Source organism: Odontomachus brunneus, unplaced genomic scaffold (genome assembly GCF_010583005.1).
Source record: "Odontomachus brunneus isolate Ranch 3 - 2012 unplaced genomic scaffold, Obru_v1 Obru_scaffold_074, whole genome shotgun sequence".
In the NCBI taxonomy this organism is placed as follows: Eukaryota; Metazoa; Arthropoda; class Insecta; order Hymenoptera; family Formicidae; genus Odontomachus; species Odontomachus brunneus.
The window spans coordinates 880316-901330 of record NW_022639524.1 but is presented as its reverse complement, the minus strand read 5'-3'; the positions used below and the strand labels follow the sequence as shown (position 1 = coordinate 901330).

At 44.0% G+C, this 21015-nt stretch overlaps 1 long non-coding RNA gene across 1 annotated transcript in view; it reads left to right on the top strand.

The window, feature by feature from the left end:
- The window catches only part of LOC116847156, a 64555-nt gene extending 47463 nt beyond the window's left edge, over window positions 1-17092 (top strand). The window contains exons 4-5 of the long non-coding RNA XR_004378673.1: window positions 16693-16798; window positions 16993-17092. This is a non-coding gene — a long non-coding RNA (uncharacterized LOC116847156). The remainder of the gene's footprint in view (window positions 1-16692; window positions 16799-16992) is intronic.
- Window positions 17093-21015: the final 3923 nt, after the last annotated feature.

Here is a 21015-nt window from a genome sequence, read left to right as displayed (position 1 = left end):
CTCTCTCTCTCTCTCTCTCTCTCTCTCTCTCTCTCTCTCTCTCTCTCTCTCTCTCTTTCTCTTTCTCGTGCCTCCTCATTTTCCTTCTTTCCTTCGTCCACTATTTTTCCCCCGTCCCCCGCCGCGGTGGAAGCTCGCAACCTTTTAATCGCGATCGCGTCAATCGCGTTAATATTCGCCTTTATTATCGAGTAGCTGCGGTCGTAGCGCGGCGTCGAGTCTGGTGAATGAACGGGTTAAATTAATAGCGATCCCGAGCGCGATATATGATATTAAGCGTCCGATTGAGGAGAAAACGCGCGATATCTCTCGCCCCCCTCTTCCTCTTACTCGCGTGTACTCTACGGGAAGAAACCATTTCTCTCGGGACGTATCCATATCATTAGCCATTTGGTAAAAAATCAGTCGCGTAGATGGGATCGAGTACGTCCGGACGCTTAATGCGTATCGTCAGGTGTATCGCCGAGTAATAACCGCGCGCGTCACGCATGAACGAGAGCGGTCCATGAACGTCGCGAATCGTCGTATCGAATCGGCGAATCCTCGAAACCTATGATTTGCTCGTTAATTATTCGGTTCGGGGATTCGTATCTACGTAGGTAGAGGTAAGGTAATCGCGTCCCGCATCCTTGCAAGGACATCCCCCTCGGGGATCCCGCCGCCGCCGTCACCGCCGCCGCCGCCGCCGCCGCCGCCGCCGCCACCGCCGCCGCCGCCGGCGGCCGTGCAGCAGCAGCGGCAGCGCAGCGATGCATCGGCGGCGGCCCGAGACGCTCGAGGATGGAAATTACGGCGAGTTCATTAACCATCGGCTACGCGCTTACGCACGCAATCCACGCGAGAGAACCACCGCCAGGGACCGCGATCTGTTCCTCAGGAACCGAACAAAAAAGGAGACGATGGAGTGAGTAAGGCCGCGGCAGGCAGGACGGCAGAGAGGGACGAGGCGGAGAGAGTCAGATAGATAGAGAGAGAGAAAGAGAGAGGGGGAAATGGAGCGAAAGGGAAATAGAGATAGACGATGTTCCGGGCCGAGAAGAAGGCTACGGAACGGAAAAACGGACACACGTGCGCGCGCGCAAACACATACACGCTCGCGCATCTTCCTATGCGCTGCGCGCTATAATCCAGGCGGCGATTACTCGGTCGTGTCGCGTCCACCCATTCTCCGGTAAATTTTTCCCGCTCCCTTTCCCTCCACCACCGTCTCCCGCCCCATCCGCCACCACCATCGCCTCATCCTCCTCCCCCTCCCTCTCCGCCGCCACTACCTTGTCCTTCTCCCCCTTGGCCGTTCGTCCCTCTTTCTCCGCCGCCTCGCGGGAGATCAGCCTTTTTTCTTCGCCAACTGCCACGCCGTAACCGTTGTAATTAGTAGCTATCCCAGTTTAAACGTCCGTAGCCCGCGTGTGCGCGTACATATAGAGTGTATGCGCGCAGTCGCTCACGTACCGTAGGGAAAAGTAGCAGAGAGGGCAGGGGGAGGCAGGGGGAGGTAGCGAGAGGAGGACCGACTTACCGCGAGGAGGATGAGGAGGAAGAGAGAGTGTGAGAGAAAGAGAGAGAGAGAGAGAGAGAGAAAGAGAGAGCGAAGGGGAGGGAGAAGAGCGAGCGCGAGGCAGGATGGACAGGGTGGCGGTGTGGGCAAACCACACGCCGCCGTTGGTGCATAACTACGCGCTTATTGCACTATTTTCACCATGAGCCGATACACGTGTGCGCGTCCCTCTCCGCCCCCTGACACTCCACCTCCTTTGCCCACCGTTCATCCCCGACGCCCTTTCCGCTCTCTTGTACTACGGGATCAAATACGAGGGCACGCGAGAGATCGACAGGCCGGAGGGAGGAGAACTGAGGGAACAGGGAGAGACGAATGCCACCGTGAGGAGACTAGGACGAAGGACGGCGAAGGAGAAGAGTTGGTTATAAGGTTGGGTGGAGGATCGAGAGGACGGCGAGGGGCAACGAAGGCCGAAGGAGATACGAAGTGGTTGCGGGAGAGCCGCGCTCGTCCTGTCGAAGGATCAACAGGCGTTAACACGTCGAGGACGCACATGCGTGCGATTTGTGGAACGAGGTGGCGATGAAGGTAGGCACACGGGGGTGAGGAGGTGACGGAGGAGAAGAACGAGAAGAAGTAGGAGGAGATGGCGGGGGCAGGCGGGGGCAGGAAGTAAGGGGGAGGCGACGCTGTGCAGGTTATAGTTATCTGAACGACGATGTGATACTTGCTCGATGGTTTTGAATAGATAAGGCCTCGGAATAACGGCGCGCTCCTGTTGAGTTACGGGAGGAGCGGCGCAATAAGAGCGACGGAGCGGCGATTTGACCGGCGTGTCCGAGGAGAGCGAGTCATCTCGGACTCGGGGACGTCGCCGAGCAAGCCTGGTCGCCCTAATCTCGATGAGGGAATAATAATACGCTTGTATCAACCCGAGACAGCGCAACAAACGTCACACGTGAGAGAATTCGACGTGAGCGCGCGCGGAAAATGAATCGCGCGATTCACAGGTCGCCGTCCCGATAACGAGCGATTCAAAGAGCTTCCATGCTTGTCGCTCCGCACGCTCATGACAACTTTCCTCTGCTCGAGGTGCGAAGGGTTTGAAGAGCGCGGCCGTGATAGATGGAGCGTCATCAGGTCTAAGCGCGACGAGATTCGCCGCTCGAAAACTTCGCATGGTGCGAGCCTCGGGAGATAACGGCTTATTCTTGTAGTTACTCGCAGTGGCGGGAGGAGCATCGACACTCGATTGCAGAAGTTCATTAAACTCGGTAGGCGTGCCGGGGCCGGGAGCACGGCTTAGAGCGCGCGACAATGACGCTAGATTTGACGTTTGCGTCCGAGACGATCCAGCGACGGTCCGTGTTGGCGGATGTTCGCGCTGTCACGTGAACGGCGCGAGTCAGCGCGACGTCGAAGTACTTTTTTCACACAGACCCTCGCACGGAATCCTTAGTTGCCGGCGACAATCGGTACGAGGAGAGAAAGTACTCTCTAAGGTACAATCAGTGTATTCTTCACTGAAATGCTATACTCATAACGGGTAGTTTATAAGTGTAAGCACTACAATCAGTAAAATTTCACGGAAACAGTCAGTCAATAGTAACGACTGTTCCTATCACTGCAGTTTGCAAACATAGACACTGCATGCAGATCACACGGAGGCCGTTAATTATATCACAGTGTATTGGTATATTTTCCTTCAGCTTATACAGCCCAGAAAAGGGGACAATTATATTCCTTCATATTCAATCATACAATCTATCCATTTTTTATTTTTACCTGTGTAATTATTAATATCTCTATACTTACATTGCCTCTCTCTCTAATTGACTTTACAATATCATCCTTGTTACTTAAATGCCCTTGTAATCTCCTTTCACAACGTTCTTAATATTCACATAACCTTTACATTAACCTTTACACTACCTACACCTTCTCCCCATCTATCATGTCTAATTATAATTTCTTATTTCACACTCAACGCGAGTATCATATCGTCCTCATACACAATATTCCAAACTCTGTCCTTTCCTTCACCTATACGTATCTATCACTTTATCTTTCCTCTTCCTATTCGATCTCTTCACTGCTTTCTTTATTTCTCCTTCATCCTCTTTTCTTCTAATTTTTTTCCATATATCTTGTTAGTTCCATTACACCACTCTATAAAGTAATGTCTTTCTCTACATTTTCTATATATCTTTTTTTCAGTTTACATCGCCAAAAAGAAATTTTCTATATCTAATTATCTTCCTCATATTCTCCCCATTTCAGTCTTCTTATTTGCATAGCATCTGTCCCACCAATTCCTGTGGATCCTTGTGTCTCATTTATCCTTCTTCCGTGTATCTTTATTTTACTTCCTTATCCTATCCGATGACTAAACTTTTCCCCTTCATTTCTTGTATTCTTTTTCTTCATCCCTTGTGTACTTCTGTCTTATTATCTATTATATTATATATTTCTTCTATCGATAACTTCCTTTACATTACCATACTAATTTAAGCTTGCCTGCATTATCTACACTATCCTAATTATTCGTTCCTTATGATGCCATAATCTCTATTACATATGCCCCTTTTCAGCCTTGAATCTTACTTTCTTACGTAACGCCTTGTTTCGTCTTCACTTATACACTATCTACGCATTCATTCCTACATAATTTTCCCTATCTGATCTCCCATATTTAACTCGATACACTAAAAATTTATTCCCAACTGACGAACCATACTTAACCAAGCATCCACACACTTGCACACCATCTAACCAAGTCCTCCCAGATTTTGTTGTGAAATCTTACTTCCACTAGTCAAAATCAGTGGGACATAAGATGGAACAGTAAAGTGAAGGTATTTCCACTGAAAATCATTGAATGTTCACTGAGTATCAGTGAGATAAACCCCCTTTGCTGATTAAGTCAGAAACATTTTTACTACTTCACTTTAAGAAAGAATAGGAATACACACAAGACACCTATTATCTGCCTCGATCCACAAAATTGATCGTTTAGACGCGATGCATCTCTGTGCGTCTGTCATCAGGACAGATGACTATTTCGGCCGAGCGCGCAGTGCTGGTCGCGATCGGCGATCAGCTCTCTCGCTTTTTCTCTCTTTCTCTCTTACTCTCGACGGCTTTGCTCGGGATAAAATAATCGCTCGCGCACGGAGGATATAACCGCCGGATGATGTTGCAGCACCTCGCCCGTGTAAATTTCTCAGGATTCCGCTGTCGGACGGAGGAGCTAATATCGCGCGATCGCTCTCTCTCGCGATCGTTCCCCGTTCAAATTGCATCACGCGCATCTCGCTGCCGCTCTGCCGTCGTCGTCTCTAATTTTCCCCGTTTCTGTGCCCGCGCGAGTATCTTTTTGTTAATCGAAAAAAGGGGAGCAGCGTACGCGCGCGTAACTCCATTCCGTCGATAGAAACTTATCTCGATGGCGGTGCAGAAGCTCAATCACTGTTCAATCACGGCGATGGTCGATGGTTAATAATTTTCCATAGTAATATTCCGCGATAACTCTCTCTCTCTCTCTTCCTCTCTCGTCGTCGTCGTCGTCGTCGTCGTCGTCGTCGTAGTAGTAGTCGGATAACGCTATCTCAATTCTGGAACCTAGTGGAGCGTACCGCCGGCAATTGAATATAAAAAAAAGGACCGTACGACCGCGTGTCTGCGTGCACACACCTCTGTACGATCGTGCTCGTCCGTTGGTTCGTTCGTTCGTTCGTTCGTTGGTCGGTTGCTTCGCTCGCGCGGCGCCGTGTCCGTGTCATGGACGCGTACATGCATCAGGATGACCGATCGTCGACGTTTCTTTTCCCGCGCTCACTTAACCGGCTTACTATCCTGCGCCGACACACCCGTCAAGTGGTCCCCGGCTATTACTAGACCTAGGCCAAGTCCATGCGCGCATCGAACGCGTATGATCGAATGCCGAGCGAGGTCTCAAGGATGTTTACCGCGCGAGCGAGCGAGCGAGCGATCAGAATTGGCACGCATGAGTCGTAGGTTCGCGGGAAAACTTATCAGAATTGGCCCGTCGGAACCAGTTAACGGTCCATGACCACCATCGGTGGTGTTTAATTTGAAAAATTGCCCCTCGCCTCTCGCGGAGAGCTGCATCCTGCCGAGAATCCGCGTGTTTGTTATCGCGCGATTGACTTAACGGGCATATACCGCGAGGGAAGTGCCGTTCAAGGAAAATACGAAGTATTATACCCTAACATCTCGCTCACTGGATTAAGGGTTAAACGCATCCGTCGGGCAAGCCCAGTTATCTCTAATGCCACGCCGGTTCCGCACGCATCCACTCGCGCGAACGATCGAGAATGGCCCGGGAGTCGTCGCGGCGGTGCTTTCTCAGGCACGCGGGAGGCCAGGTAAATTGGTTTCCGTGTCAAAGCCGATCTTTACGGAGCGCCAACGCGAGGGACTTTCGTCGTAACGGCAATTGATTTAATTGGGAATAATTTTCCGCTACGTGCTCCCCTCCCCCTCCCTTCCCGCCACCCTTTCTCTTTCTCTCGCGTCTCTCGCGATGAAAAATGTCATTATTACTAGTCGGTCACTCCCGGTCTGCGCACGCTTGTCGTATCCCTTCGCGATTTATTTCGCGAGGAGCAAGCGGTCTCTGATGGTTTGACGCGATTCGAACAGGGCTATTAACATGTTGACTGACTCATTGATTTCCGTTGATTGTACAAGAGCTTAATTGTGACGATTGAGCTATCAAAGGTAGGCAAATAAGTATAACTCGGGAAATATACATCCTTTGCCACGTTTCATTGGCTTTTTGTTGGCCGTATAATCAATTTTTTAAATGTACGTAATTATACTTTATATACTTTAAAAAAATATAATCTCGTCCTTAGCCTATAAGAATCCTCTTTACATAGACCTTTATATAGGCCTTTATAAGAGGCTTCAAAAGAATTCTTCTAAAACTAAAAGAAAAATATTTACAATATTATTAACTCTTTCGATAAAAGAGTTAATAATAACGCCTTATAACCAGAGCTCTTTTTTTGGAGAGTTAGAATATTTTCCTTTTAGTTTTAGAAGAATTCTCTTGTAGCCACATATACACCGAGAGAGAAAAAATATCTAAGAAATAAAAAATATTCAGTACTAATAACACATACACATATTTACTATATATCAGTATAAAATATTTTTCAAATAAAAAATATACATTTCTTTTAAACTTTAAGAAAACTTTGGCTTTTCATGAAAGCAATTGTCTATTCTATTTAAGTAAAAAAAATTAGACTTAACCTTCAACTTGAATTCTAAACACGAATAATTTTTACCCAGTTTATTTTTATTTCTTCATAACTTCCGTAAAAATGGTCAAAATTCAATGCTTTTTCTTTTAATGAGTATAGATAGCATTGAGGAATATAAATCTATTGGTGTTTTTGCGATGCAATGAAATTGCAAAAGCAATTGATGTTTCTGCGATGCAATGAAAAGTAAAACATGTTTTTAAGAATAGTAATGTATGGAAAGTTGATCTACGTAAATCTTACTCATGCTTTAGCGATTCTAGGGTTAAGTAAATATGTTATTAGTATCCCCACCAAATAAATATTTAGTACTTTTTTCTCACCTTTATACAAGATGATCTCATTAAGCATAAGATCTTATTTCTTTGGGTATACCTATGTAACTTAAGGGGACTGGAGAGTCAGATTATCTGAAAATCATGCTTGTTTTTTCACAGTTTTTTATGACAAACTGAACGAATATGCAAAAGCGTTATTTTGACGTGTATTTATACAACACATAAAGAGAAGAAAAATATAATTTTGATGACCAAATACTCAATATAAGTGTATGGTACATGCAGTTAAAATATATTTCGTTTTTCTTTCAAGGTCGTCATTTTGCAGTAATATCTTGACTTTCGGTGGTTCAATTAAGCTGAATTTTAGGTAGAAAATTTCCGTAAGCTTGTCGTTATCGTGTGAACCACTATAAAAGAAATTTAGTAAAAGTTAACAAAATTGCAAATATCTTAATAGAATATTATTAATTTTTCATTTCTTTTAGAAAAAAAATTAACATTCCAAAATTAAATATTTTCACGAGTTTGTCAGTGGTTCACACGATAACGACAAGCTTATGGAAATTTTTTATCTAAAATTCAGCTTAATTGAATCACCGAGAGTCAAGATATTACTGCAAAATGACGACCTTGAAAAGAAAAACAAAATATATTTTAACTACATGTACCACACTTATATTGAGTATTTAATCATCAAAATTATATTTTTCTTCTCTTTATATGTTGTTTAAATACACGTCAAAATAACACTTTCGCATATTCATTTAGTTTTTCATAAAAAATTGTGAAAAAACAAGCACGATTTTCAGGCAATCTGACCTTCCAGTCCCCTTAATGTGACGGGGTAGTATCACCGCTACGTATCGCCGTTGCAGCATTCGGCGCGTTCAAGCACACGTCGCGGATGTACCGTCGTGTATGATTTCGAGGACATTTCAGGCCTGTTCTTCCTTAATGGGACCTCAAGCTCTCGATCTCGAGGAACGACTGCATTTTCCTGAGGCGTCTCGGAAATTCGCCCGACCGCGACACGGCGTGTAATGGGTCGGACGACGGCATCGTCGTTACACGAGATCTTCGACGATTACGATTGTTTCCTACGTCCTGTGATCGGGAGCGACGGAAAGAAAGAAAGAGCGGAGAAAGAAGGAGAGAGATCACGAAGAGCGACGCAGTGTCCCCTTCCCCTCTCCCTCTTTCTCTTTCTCGGAGTGGCCATGGGCCCTCTCGCTCCGGTCTCTCGTAGATGACGGATGGGGACAGTTGTTGCATCGCCGTCGCTGCCAAGAATATCTCTCCGACGGCCACCCTTTTCCCCTCCTCCTCCTTTATCTCGAAACGTCAGTCTTGCCTCCCCTGCGTGCCGCCTTGTCCGCGCCGCGCTTTCCTTCCCTTTCACCCTCTCTGCGCCAACGCCTTTTCGTTTCGTGTTGCTCGCCGCATCCTGCCGCCGCCGCCGCCGTCGCTGCTGCTGGCGGAGTTCGTTAGCGCGTCCCATAACCACGTACGCATAATTACATACTTACGCGGCCAGAGTCACGTAAAGAGAGTTAATCGACCTTCGCGCGCGATTTCGGCTTCTCCATCGTACGAATGCGAAGGAGGCCGCGCGAGAGAGATAGCAGATACGAATTAGCGCGGCTAATACTTCGTGAACGGCGCGCGCGTCGATTTCACTGGACTTGGCGAAAACGCGAGACGAGGCGGAGGAGGGACGTTTACTTGCCTTGCCGTGCGACGAAATGAGGTTCGAATGATTTGCGAACAACCAACCGGATAGATTAGAACGCCTCGTTGGGCGGATGCGCGGTCAAGCTGCAATGATACGAGAAGAGAGGTCGCTCTGGAGTTCAATGGTCATCGCCGGGGGAGTTCTTAATTAAGACTCTCTCAGGTGAAACCATTCCGCGAACGGTAAAGCCGCGGACGAAACGAACGGACCGACGGCGTTCGTTTATCCGCAACGTATAAACAAAGCATAATACAATTTTGTCGCAGAGGTCTTCCCTTAAAAATCACTAATTAATGCAGCTCGCGGAAGAAAGAGAGAGAAAGAGCACACCGTTTTATATCGAGGTGCGTCCGTAGCATTAATAAGACGCCCCGGCGAGCGGCTATACCCCGTATAGAGGCTGCTCTCTGAATCTATATTGAGCGCTAGTCCCATCTCTCTCTCTCTCTCTCTCTCTCTCTCTCTCTCTCTCTCTCTCTCCCTCCTTCTCTCTCATTCTCCTTCGTTCTTTCTCTCTCTTTCTCTGCTCTTCTCTCTCTCTTCCTCTCTTTCTCTCTCTCTCTCGCGGTTACCATAGCCGGCCAGAGCTAACGGCTTCCCGATTTTTGTGGGATTTTATCAGGGAGCGGTACGCCCGCCGATGCGTACACGCGGGTGCTTACACGCGGAAAGAGAGACAGAACGGCGAGCAAGAAAGAGAGCAAAAAGAAGGGAAGAAAAAAAAAAGAGCGGGTAGAAGAAAAGGATAAAAAGGTATAAAGAGAGAAAAGGGAGGAGCGGAGAGCGACTCGAAAACAAGAATCTGTGCGGCTATTGCGGCTTCCGTTACGCCGCGAGTAGATGCTGCCGCTGACAACGACGACGACGACGAAACCGAGCACTAGTAGTCCGAACCGGTTTCGAACTCATTCGTGTAAAGTGAGTGACAGGCTTTTCGAAAAACGGCCTTTCCCGCCATTCGGAATTAAACCGCGAAACGAACCGTGGCCCGTTAGACGGGCGGAGATGGTCTTAATCGGATCGGGACGATTTCGGGCAATCCGCTGTGACGTCCACAGTACACTAACGTTAATGTTCGCGGTGTTCTCTCAGCTACGAGAGATGGGAATAGCATTCGTTATACGTGTAAATACGTTTAAACGAGCGATAGCGTGTACGCGCAGGAAAATGATGTCGATACCGTGGCTTTAAACGGCTGTAATTTGTCCATGAGTCGACATGGCGACAACAAACGAGAAGCAATCTCACGCATCTTTGTCGTTCTTGCATCGCTCATTTGGGAAATTCGAGTGTCATGATTAAGATTAAAGCTCGATGAGGCAAACAGCACCAACCACATGAACGCGTTCACCCCTGACAACTAGCCCCACACAGAGAGTTGGTCTGCCAACGACAACTAGCCCCTCATAGAAGCCAGCGAGCCATTTCTTGTCTCTGATTGGGCTTGTTGTCAATGGCGGCTCGCTTTCGTGGCAAATGTTGTCCGCCACACGAGAAACACGCAACCTCTCTCATTCGCGGTCGAATTGTACAGATTCCTTTCTTTCTTTTGTCTATCATAACGAGATTAATATTGTTACTGTGGATCAAAGGAATAATTATCGCGGTTATATGCAAACTACTAGAAGAGTGTTTTGTTCAATTTTTCATGAGCTCTACGCGTACACGAGCGTTAATACGCTACGCGTTGTGTCCGACATTCTGTATATACTTTCCCAACGCCAATAGAAAATATGTAATAAAAAGATTGTGTGAGAGAGAAAGAGAAAGAGAGTCAAGTTGTGTTTCATATTCATTAATCATACAAGGCGGTTGAATTTAGAAAATTGAATGGAATAATCCTATACCATTTTGTATAGACTCTGCCACTGTAACCATTAAGATATTATTGAAAATATAAAAGTGATTAACTGATGTACACGAGGCGGTAGGACGAGCTTTATGAGCTTAATTTCTTACAAAATCGAATATTTGAGATTCACGTTCATAAAATATTTAGAAAAAGCTGCTACTTTCTCAGCTACACGAGTAAATGTATGCTTTTAATTTCAGTTAATAAATTTCTACGTCACATTGAATGCATTTCGTCTGTGACAGCCGACTCTTAATAATGATAACAAAACGATTGGCTTTTTAACTGAGCCACTGAGATTTGGCTGATATTACTAAGTCATGTCTCGTGGTGCAGTAGCATGAAATGTATCATTGGAATCTTCTCGACGTCTACTTATCAAAGTTGGCCAGTTGGAGCATCGTTGGGTGGTGCCGTCGGAAGTCTAAATCAGGCTTCGCGCGCGCGGCGAAGCCGAGACTGGGGTAGACGCGATTTCGCGATAATGACGTTATCGCGCCGCGAAACAAACCGGGCGATTATTTTCTCGCGGCATACGCGGCGGGTTATCTGATTGGAAAGTTCGATTAAACGGTAGATTGACGTGCGCTCCGTATCGCGCTGCGCAAAACATCCCGTGACGACGGAGCGCCGATGAAACGCGAATTAATTAGAAAAGCGATTGCGCACCGTCATCCCGACACCGATCTGAATTGCACTTAGGCAGGGGTCGTATCCCGAGCCGGATGACTGTAAAAAGCGCGCCGACGACCGCCGTCGCCGCCGCCGACGTGCGGTGCGGTGCGCTCCACCACGTGAGACTCGAGCTCCCTCTGCCGGCGCGAGTCCTCCGTCCCGCGCGCGATCGGATACATTCCCCGATCAGTCGATTCGCTCCGCCGAAAAAAAAAGAAAGAAAAATCAAAGAAAACAGGAATGGAGGAAGGAGAAAGAAACGCCAACGGGGAAAATCGACTCCTAATGTCCCGCGAAGAACGATATACCGTACGACTTATTTCCTCCCCTTCGTCTTGCGTCTCAATTTTAAAATATATACAGCGAACAGTATGTCGGGAGTAGTCGGTCGCGCGAGATATCTCGCTGGTACTTTGGCAAATATCGTTTCTCGATCTTCTGTTTGCCCTTCACGTCTCTCTCCGGCTCTGTACGTGCCATTAATCCGCGGAGGGATTACAGGTTCGCGGCGGGATGGGCTGCCTTATACTATACTAGCTAGCTAGCCAGCTAGCTGGCTGGCTGGCTGGCTGGTTAACACGAGGATGGAAAACAGCGCGAAACGCCGGACGTTTCGAGCCGCTGCGAAGCCAGAATTAACGGAACGGCGATTGAGTGGTAAGACACTCGGGTGATTACCCCAATTATATAAGTTCCGCGAGTGCGCGCGAGTTCGATGCGTGCACCACCGTCGACGCATGCGAGAGAGGCCGTTTATTAGAGGAAAATATCTATCGCAATCACGCGCCCCCGCCCTCCCGCGCCAGCCCCGCCGGCCTGTCCTTCTCTCTCTCTCTCTCTCTCTCTCTCTCTCTCTCTCTCTCTCTCTCTCTCTCTCTCTGTCAGGCGCTGTGCTGCGCGGCGCCGATTCGTTTCCGTGCGAAATCACGTACCGTCCACGGCGATCCCGGCCGGCAGTAAGTCATTTCGACGACGCGCCGGGCTTTCTACGTAATTACCGCTATTGATTTCAGCGCATTAACGCCGGAAAAATGCACGGTGTATGTATGTATTACGCCGCCGTTTTCTGGCTCGCGCTCCGCCGGCACGGTGTTTTTTGCCTGCCCCAAAGGCGAAGTGCCGCATTCGCGTCCGGAAATTGTAGCAAGAAGTCCAGAGAGAGAGAGAGAGAGAGAGAAAGACAGGGGGAGAGAGAGACTAGCCGGGGTCGTCGATCTTTCCCTCTTGTTCCGGAACGCGTCGTCGCGAAATTCGCGCGCACGTGCACGCGCACGCCGCGCGCTCCCGGTCTAACAGTGTGTCAGCGCGAGGCAGCTTTAGATAGTAGATAATCGTTTGATCATTGAGATCATCCGAGATACATCCCAAGAGAGGATATAAGACTCCTGCGCCGCGGCCATGGTCGCTCGTGACGTCAAAGACGAGATATGACACGCTGAAAATCCTTGTCTGCCATTTTTAAGTAAAAAGTTATTTGAATGGGAGAACACTTGAGGTCGTTTGAGTATACTCGTAAGATACTCCGGTAACTCTCCTTTTTGCTCAACAGTCGATAAACAGCCGTAAAGTTAACGTGACAAAACATGAGGAGTTTGCCTCGCACACTTGCGTGTCGCGTTAATTTTACAGCTACTTACAGACTGTTAAGGAAAAAGGATAGTTTTCGAAGTATTTTACAAGTATACTCCGGCGACCTCGAGTGTCCTTTTGCATAGATATCTTTTTATGTGGAAATGGCACGCAAGAATTTTGAGCATGCGTTTTCTCGCTTCTGACGTCGTCGATCACAACTTCCGTGGCGAAGAGAGAAAACCAGGAATTTTAAACGTGTGTAGGGTAAAACAACTAATTATTGATCTCCCTTAATCATTGACACTCTAGAAAACTCTACACTGTAAGAGAAACAACATCTAAAAAATAAAACATATTTATTCGATAGATAACACACACACAGTAATATATTTACTTACACTTTGATACAAAATATTTTTTAGATAAGAAAATATCTATTGTCTTATGATCTTACGCGAAAAAAAATGTTGATTGAATTAATAAAATATAGATGACTCAGAATTCTAGTTGATGTTATTAGGCACAAATTAATAAGCTTCTTATTACTGTATTAACACGTGATTTGCTCAACAGATACGATATTTCTTCAAAGGCGGATGATCGCTAACTACTTCTTTTCTCTCAGTATAAGAATGTCGGTTATCGTGGCTAGTTCGCCCCATCGCGGAATCTTCATTCGTATCAGTGTTCCGAGTCGATCGAGATACTCGCACATCGCCCCCTTCCCCCCCCCCCCCCCCCATGCGCTTGCGTGAACCTGAGGCCGAATTCGTCTGCCTCTTTTTGCTCGTTTCCTTTTATTTCACATTCTGGAAAATCGCGTCTCGCGCCATCGGCGAACGTACGAGCGTACGTGCGAGCGAAAGAACCGAGCGAACGACCGCGCGACCCGTCACGATTCGACGGGAAGTCCGCTCGCGCTCGAGGGCGCGTTCGACTTGTCGCCGCGGCGCTTCGCTGGCGCGCGCGCGAGACGCGCGCAAATTAACGAGCTCTCTTCGGATGATGCTCCTCGGTGAGCACTGCTCCAGATAATGATGCTGCGCATTACTCCGTCGCGCGGAGTTGCCAGCGTTTCCGCCGCGCAGCGCAGCGCAGCGCGCCGTTACACGCACCCGGATCAACTGAATCCGCGGTGCCGCGCTCGCGCGCACACACACACGCACACACACATACACACACGCGCGTGCACACATGCATACGTGCACCTAGATGCACCGAACTGACGTAGCCGTAATCACGGCAATTATGTACACGAAGCCGGCCACGACAGCCCTGCCTCGCTTCCCCCTTGCCTCCCCGGCCCGCGCGGGTGACCGCCGATCGTTTACCTCCGCGTATTTTAATTATTACAGCTCGCCTCGGCGCGGGATTTCTTTCGTACTGTCCGCCAAGAGAGCAGCAGGATTCAGCTCGTGTACACGAGCGATGTGCGCGTCCGTGCGATGTGCGCGCGCGACACGCTGAAACGACCCCTGACATGTGCGCGAAATGTGCTCTAAGCGCGCCAATTCCACGCCGGTCTTTCGAGAATTGACCCCTTTCCCTTGATCGCGCGTGAGTTTTTTGAGATACGACAATTATGCGGCTGGCTTTCTGGACGTGTTAGCTGCGCAACGTGTTAGCGCAAGCAGTTACTGCGCAAAAGAAGAAATCCATTAGTCGACCAATTCCTTCGTCTGGGCTTTGATAACATTTGTGCGAACCCGAGTCGAAATTTTGGCCCTATGTTAAACCTTGAATTCTACAATGCAGTATGAGCTAAGTTAGCAAAATAAGTTTAATTCTAATTATACAATTTACTCCTACTTTGACCTTGATGATATCTGAAATTTCCCTTATAACTTTTTTTTGCGTCAAAATAGGTTATAGTAGGTATTATAGTAGGATACTATGGCTGAAAATAGGATTAAAATTTCGACTTGGATAGGTTAAAAAGAATCAAAAGAGGTTGATGTAGGTTTCAGAGTATTAAAATAGGTGTTAAATGGAATAGTAAGGTTAAAAATAGAATTTTGACTCGGGAAGTGAATCCCGAGTTGAAATTTTGACCGTATGTTAAATCTTGAATTCTACACCGCAGTAGGAGCTAAGATAGCAAAGTAAGCTTAATTGTAATTATATAATTTACTCTTACTTTGACCCTGATGATATCTGAAATTTCTTTTTTAACTTTTTTTAGCGTCAAAATAGGTTGTATTATAGTAGGATGTTAATACTAAGGCTGAAAGTGGGGTTAAAATTTCGACTTGGATAGGTTAAAAAGAATCAAAAGAGGTTGATGTAGGTTTCAGAGTATTAAAATAGGTGTTAAATGGAATAGTAAGGTTAAAAATAGAATTTTGACTCGGGAAGTAAATCCCGAGTTGAAATTTTGACCGTATGTTGAACCTTGAATTCTACACCGCAGTAGGAGCTGAGATAGTAAAGTAGTTTAATTTTAATGATATAATTTAAATAGTAAAGTAGTTTAATTTTAATGATATAATTTACTTCTATTTTGACCCTGATGATGTCTGAAATTTCCGCTTTCGCTTTCTTTAGCGTCAAAGTAGGTTGTATAATAATAGGATCTTGGGAAGCAAAATAGGTTTAGTTGCGAACCTCTATTGAAGTTTTAGCTCCTACATAGAATATATGTATTTTATAGAAATATTTAAAAAATTTTAATAAGTAACAGAAACGTCAAATAGCATACAAAATATACATTTTATTTGTTGCATATATTTCAGACATCATCAGAGTCAAAATAGAAGTAAATTATATCATTAGAATTAAACCTACTTTGCTATCTTAGCTCCTACTGCGGTGTAGAATTCAAGGTTCAATATAGGGTCAAAATTTCGACTCGGAAATGAGTGTCAATATCGTAAATAGATTTCATCTAGGTTGTAGATTATCTAAGTAAGCTCAAACTATTTTTAAGAGCATCAAAGTAGTGTCAAAATTTTGACAAGATAGAGTTAAAGGTTCAAAAGAGAAGTTAATGAGTATCAATATCGTCAAAGTAGGTTTTACTTAGGCTATAAGCCGTCTAAGTAGATACAAACTATCCTTAAGAGCGTCAAAGTAGCATTAAATTACTTGGGTTACTACACAATTCTTTTTGTGCATTCTGTACTAAAATCGCGTTTCTAAAACGATTCTTTTGAGAGTAATTTTATCGAAAATCTATAGTTTGTTATACATACACTGTAAATATCCGGTAAAATTTTTCTCAGAAAGGATGCTTTGGAATGCAACCTAAAGAAAGCGTGTCAAGTCATTGTTGTTTTTCTCGAGATCCCGATTAAGCATCGCAATAGTTATTCACCTGTCGCGAGCGGTTGGCACCACGAAATTTTTTCAATTTGAAACAGTACGTGATAACATTCCGACCTAGAGAACATTGGATAAATAATGTCGGGCGCGTCTCGCCCACTGAAGGTTAGTTGACCTCGGGAACAATGCTATACGTAAGTACTTGAGGACCAAGCAGTCATAACAGCCCCTGACGCGAGGGTCAAACGTACCGGGAGACGACGCGCGTGCCTCCTAACTTTTCCAGTATCGATAGAAACACACATGAGACGCGTTACGTCGCCTCACGATCGTGCCGAAATCGTGCCGAAAACTGAACAGTGGCAGCATCTTGAAATCTCTTAGGGGTGACCACCACTTTTCATTTTTATTAATTTTACAAAGAAACATTTCGCAGGCTCATCTCGAGCCTCCGTATGTTTGACACGCTGCAATCTATCGACATAACTAACCAGGAAATTTACTTTTTGTTTCATATAATCCAGTGTTTGTGACTGTACGGTGGATGCGGCTCTCGCAGGGGTGCGGATTCGGTGGACGCGGATGCCGTACCGGAGAAGCCGGTTCGGGCCGAGCAGGGTCGGTTCGAAGGTAGGTTTACGGATTTCCTCTGCTCTTGCATGTGACTTTTTGCGATCAAGAACCGGGCCGTGATTGTCGGAATCAACATGGTTGAGCTCCAACGATCGCAAAATGTGTTAACACATTCGTAACCGCGCGTGTTTGTCCTCGTTAAGCTGTTAACACTCGTATCTAATCGGTGAAACTGCGTCTTTTTGTTCCAGGCATGTAGCGGAACGTGGCCGGCCCTGAGTTCCTGGTATTTCGGTGAGTCAGAAAAATGAGTATAAAGATTTAAGGTGATGCGTTATAGCTAGGTGTCCGTAAACGTTGGAATCAATGCGATTTAATTCATTATTTAAGAATAATTCATTATTCTTTGGTTTCATATGTGCTATATATTTTTTTTTTCAGAAATATTGAAAGGCATTATTAAAAAAAATTTACTGTATTCTCTTAGCGAAATTTATTATATTCTTTGGTGAGATAGACCGTACATCTTCACATTATTAGAAACATATAGAAACTGAAAAAAATTTGTAAAAAACTGCAATATTTTCGCCGTATATGTATTGCAATATTATGCCGTATACTGCTATTGATTGAGAAACACTGCTTGAAATGATCAGAGAATTGTTTCTTGCTTTGACTTACACTTCTTATATGTCTCTTTCGAGATATACAACTATTAAAAAAAAACATTTTTATACACAATAACTAAAGTAAAGTACAAAAACTTGGCGTGCCAAATACGACTTGGGTCGTATTTGGAATATTAGTCTTCACTGTAAAAATTAAAAATGTATATATGTTTGGAGGGGGGGAGGCAGGAGGAAGACGTACGTGTACTTGTTTTAATACGATCTGAGCACGCCAAATTTTTGTACCTTACTTTGGTTATTATGTATAAAAATGTTTTTTTTAAAGTTTTTTGTTATGAGTTTGTTATATAAGTTTGATTTTTATATATTGGTCCTTTATATCAGTTATATCTATTGTAACTTTGTAATAATGGCTTATTAGTTATAATCTATTGTAATTTAATAATAATGAATCATGTGCTTGGATTATTTTACTGATTTCATATATTTTAATTGAGTTTTATTTAAAAAATTTTTTGGATAAAAATGTTTTATTACGTTGTTTTTTTTTACAACCATTTATAGAGGTTTTTAATTGAGGTTTTTGTTAGATTTTTTATAAAGGGTTTTTGTTAGGTACAATTTGCTTAGATTTTTATATATTTGGCGTATTTTTTATCTTTATAAGGTCTTTTTATTTTTATGATATCACAGCTTTTTGCATGAATTAAGAAAATCTTATTATGTTTGTTCTGCGAAGAATATTGTAAAAAAGAATCCCGTAAAATATAATTATGAAGAAATAGTATGTTTAGATGGTCAAAATACATCCATATCATTTACGGATTGCGACGAGAAACATTCTGCTGGGCGTGTCAGACATACTTTAACTTTTTGTTTAGTTTTATATAAAATTTGCTTCATTTGCAGAATACAAATTTTGTTGGTAAAAGCATCATTTTGTTATACGCTCAGCTTCCAATCTACTTTCAGAAGATATTCTCTCCAACAAGTTTTGTTATATTTCTAATATATTTTTCTTCAGTATATTGCATTTTTATATTATTATTTATCAACATAATATATTTATATTTTTTAATAGTTGCTACAACTTGTTTCTTATATTTACCAACAAACAAATTTCTATTATATAAATTCCTTTCTGTATACCTTTTTTTAATTTATTACTTTATTATTCTTGCGTGTTTTATTTTTTTTTAGAGTAAAATATCTTTGTGATATTTGTAATATTTATATTTAAATTTTCATTTTTTAAATATAATTGTCACGATTACATATAATTTATTCTTTTTTATAAAAACATATACACACACACACATATCTTTGTGTGATTTAAAATAAATGTTTATTTTTTTTAAATAACTGCACCGATTACATACTATTATCAATTAGACGTAACGCTTCCGCGTCGCTTGATATACGTATTTCAATACGTATTTCAATTATTATATTTAAAAACGACATATTAGAGCGTTATCGCCACGACATGATGTACAACAAACTTAAACTTTGTCACATATTGTAAAAAAGACTTAAACAATTAATATTTCGGAAAAAACTGACCGCTAAAAATTTGTATGTTGAATTGTGATAGTTTCAGATCTCAGGATTGACTGCACTAATTTTTATCAAATTGGTCGCAATTGGAAGTTTATATTAACGTTTCTGTCAAAAGTGCAATTAGATTTTCCATTACGGCTTTATTTCCCGAGATATTTTAGTTGGAAGTACGATCGTCGCAAAAATTGCGGATAAGCTTCTTCTTGGTAGCGTCGTATACCATGAACATAGTCACATCTCGGTCTCGGTCTTTGTCATTCTCGGACTCGTCTTTATGTACTTGGCGTTGCGACGCAACCGCGTCGCTTGATTTGTTTAATGTGATCCACGCGAAAAAAACGCGCCAAAAAGATTTGGTTGAAGTAATCAAGTTTCTGATAAAATATGAGCGAAGCAGAAAAATCTGGCTGAACCCTTGTTAAGAGTGTTCAACTTCAACCGGAATTTTCTGGTTCGTTCATAATTCACCCGCAAAAATTCGTTTAATCCAATCAAACTCTTTCCACCGTGCACTAATCGTTTCAGTATAAAATACGCATCAGAATTGCGCGCTATCGTATGCGAGATTCACGATGGCTCACCTCGCTCGTGATAAATTATGCGATCTCACGGTGGTTCACGGCTTTCCTCTAAAATTTCTCATACACGACGAATTATGATGACAGTACGGTCGAAATAATCGCGAAATTCGATGCGCGCATCTGTATTGTTTCTTCTAAAAACCAGAATTCTCGCGGCACGGCAGTCCCGTTTTTCGCCAGGATATAATCGCCCGCGGAACGAGATATTTGTTCTCCCCCCGACCTTGTCGAAAGCGCCGTGCGATCTCCGCTTCGCAATTTATTATACATATTTCGCGGGTATATTCCCGTGCCTCGTTGAAATTTACCGTGTACTTTTCATTAAATAAATAACCGTCGTGAAACAATTATCGCGACTGTGAGCGTAGCGCAGTGCGATGAAGTGAGCGAGATGCAATCGACGTGAGACGACAGCCGATCGCGGAAAAGCCAGGTTGAGGAGGCTGAATACTGGATCTGGACGTCGCTCGCTCAACGGAAAATGGTGAGCATACAAAACGTTACATTACGCGGTGCGTGTCTAGACGTAAATCGCATCGATTCCCGAGAAAATGTAATTGACGACGCGTAGCGCGCGCGACACTGTAATATAGTCTAGTTATATAAAAAAGGACCTGTGCAACGGCAGCACATATAGCGTGAGAATGCGCGTCGCGGGCAAATTGACGAGGATAGTCCGATGTAGTTCAACCTGATTGCGGACGTAATAAGCGGTATTATGCAATCAGCGTCGGGACGGGATAAAAATTCATGAATATTACAGGACGCGCGATCGTAGGAGAAAATTAACGGTATCGTTACGCGTTAATCAGGTGGTAGTTGCCAAACATACTCGAAATCAGCCAAGCGCGGTAAAACAATTATTCATCTCACGCGCTTGTAATAATCCAATTGACTTCTGTTCGCGAGCGAAGCGGGGATTGTTAATAACCGCCGACAAAAACCCCTGGCGCATAATGACGCCTAGTAATTGATATTCAAATAAAATGATCGTTAATAAAATCGCGCGCGCGCGCGAAAGAGAGAGACAGAGATAGGTAGATAGATAGATAGATAGAGAAAGACAGAGTGCGCAATCGTACGATCAATTGATATTAAAATTACGTTTGATCGTCCACTATGGAAAAAGGAAAAAAGAAAGAGAAAGGAATAAAGGAAAAAGATAAAGAAAAAAGTGGGGAGGAGGTGAAAAGAGAAAAGAGGAAAGAAAAGGAAAACGGCGAAGGAGCCAATCGTCGCGGCGCGAACGTGATAACTATTACTTTGTGATATTACGACTCGGATAATCATTTCAATTATTAGGACCTTAACTTAGTTTCCGCCCGCAAATGTTAGATGGCAATGCAAACAGTTCTAGTAGTCATTACTAACGAAACAGGTAGTTTGTGATTAATTTCGACATTTCTCGATAACATTCAGTCAGCATACACAATTATTTTCCTAAACAACAATTTCTTTTGCTTTGTGAAAAATGGAACGCGATAAAGTGTTTTTTCGACATGTG